The following is a 2,549-nucleotide window of genomic DNA, read 5'->3' on the forward strand; positions in this document are numbered from 1 at the left end:
GAGGGGCAGCGGCTCCGCCCGCAGCCGGCGATGCCCGGGACCGGGATGCTCCCCTCCTCAGAGTACAGCCCTGTCCCCAGAGCGGCCGGACAGGCTGGGAGCCGACAAGCAGCAGGCTGATGAGGCGGGGGCACCCCTCACCCTGCTCCTGTGCCTCGGCTGCAGAGGGCACCAGCCTCCCGGCAAGGATGATTTGGGACAGCCAGTTGTGGCTGATCACTTCCAGGGGGTGAGAGAACCCTTTCCCCATGGTAACGGCCTTGTGAGGGCAGAATTTGCCCGCTTGCTCTTGAGCCCCTGAGGCCCTGGGCTAGAACACATGCCCGCAACCGGGGCTGAAGGGTTCGTTCTCCACTGGTGTTCAGGCCATGCCTTCTTGGTTCCCACTGAAGGGCTCAGGGCTCTCCAGAGGTAGATGCAGGTGAGAGACATGACCAAGAGGCTGTTTATTACCATTACCGTCCCAGCCATGCCTCATTTGTTTAATGTAGGATGGATATTTCCATCCCTCTTGCCAACCTGAGCAGCAGGGCATGAGCTCTGGTTAAAAGCCCAGCCAGCCTTTTGGATGCTGTGCTTGGAAAAACCCAAGCATAGCATTTTTTCCCACTCCTGTACCCTCAAGTCTGCTAAATACGGAGTAGGAGTGATGGGTCCTGCCTTTCCCTTTTCAGAGACTTCTCTGCGCACCTTGTGATCTCAGGTCTTGTTGCCACGTAAGTGGGAGACCAGATTCCAGGCTTAAATGAATTAGATCAGAAGCCATTTTAAGGCAGGACTGAGGTCACTGTGATGAGCTAGCCTTTTTGAATGGCTTCTTCCTAGGCTCAGTGTGGAAGAGGTTGAGAATGATTTTTAATGTGGGCAAACTAGATGTGAGGGGATTGCTCTGTTGTGAGTGTAAGGTGGCATCATGGGGAATGTCTTCCTCTGTCTCTTGCTTAGCAATTGAAAGGCCATCTATATTCTGCTTAATTATTTCAAGCAACTGCCAAAGGATTCTTACTCTGCTGCCTTCAGTAGCAACTGGAGCTCTCATTGTTACGCAGACGTCGATCTGTTATTCTATAGACACATCTTTGATGCTAGCACTCTGATCCTTGTGTTTCTCTAATACTACTTGAAAGCAGATTTTTTCTTGTAGTTTAGTATGTTCAACAGCCTCAGAAATAATGTTAAATTATGCTTTAAAGACACGATCAGCTGCTAAATCATAGTCAGTTCAGCGCCGTAACGCATCCACATTCACAAGTGCTGCAGGAACAGCGATGGAAACACTATTTTAAACATCCAGGTTTGTATTACAAACCTTCCTCTGATCTGAGCTTTCGGTTGACATTTTCCCTTGAGTCATGACTGAGAGTATTATCAGGAGTTCCCATTTCATCACATAAGGGCTGTGGTTTTGTTAGCTCTGTGCTTAGTTGAGTATCTTTTGCAGTACAGATTGGACTACTCCCCATAAACACAAGCTTAACGAAATGTTTCTTTATACCTAGTTTTCCTGTCATTGCTTTCATCTAGCACGATTAGCTGTTTTTGCTGAATAATGCCTTAATGACAGAGCCGATGCATTTTTAATGCATGCACTCTTTGTCATAGTCAAAATTAACATTTTGATTATTGTAGATTTCTTTTCTGTAAAATCTTTCAGTGGATTGTCATGTTATGGGCTTAAAGGAGGGTAGCTGTAAGGTCTGATTGGAGAAATACTGGATATGCTCATGATAATAATTGTAAAATACTGTTTAAACGCTCAACAGCATGCGGGCTCTTAGAGTGATGTTTCCCAGTGTCTCGATCTCAGAATTGCTCTCCACAGGTTTGTTAGCAATCCTGGGTTCGCCACATAGGGCTACCGAGGGCAGGAGCACTGGGTTCTGAATGCCATATCCCTGAGAGGAGGCTGCCTGAACTGTGGACCTGAGCCCATGGATGCTCGGAGCTTCTGGTGGCTGCTCAGCCTGGGGACAGGTTGCTCATGTTAAATCCAAAATATCTGGGGCCAGATCCTACCATTCAATGCCACAGCAAAGCCTCAGTCGACTTCACCGCGGGAAAGATTAGACTCTTGGTGAAAGGGATGTTTACAACCCTACACTCCTTATTTTTTTTATTTTAGAAATCCAGAATCCCGTGTGCTAAAAAATGAGTCTAAAGGCCCCCTGCCTCTAATAGTCTAATGATATTTTATTAACAGCAAAATATATACTGGAGGTCTGTAGAGCAACATAATAAGAAATAGCTCTATAAATAAGGGTGTTTAATTGTATCAGTACGCGAGTTTTCCGAGATGATGTTTTAGAATGAGGTCTGTGGTTGTCCTTTGTGCTAACAGCTATTTTGGCGAGTGCATATTTAATTAATTTAGAATACTAAATACCTGTTCTAAAATTGTTTTTGTAATCTGCATCCTGGTAGAAAATTAAATAAAGTGCCAGCCCCAAAATTATTACTTGAGCTTAGCCTATTTGTAAAGGCCGCGGTCCTCCAAAGCTGCACATCTCTGGGTCTCTCTGTGTGCTGTAGTGGCCCCGCGGGCTGCTCAC

This window comes from Meleagris gallopavo, chromosome 10 (assembly GCF_000146605.3).
Source record: "Meleagris gallopavo isolate NT-WF06-2002-E0010 breed Aviagen turkey brand Nicholas breeding stock chromosome 10, Turkey_5.1, whole genome shotgun sequence".
Classification (NCBI taxonomy): Eukaryota; Metazoa; Chordata; class Aves; order Galliformes; family Phasianidae; genus Meleagris; species Meleagris gallopavo.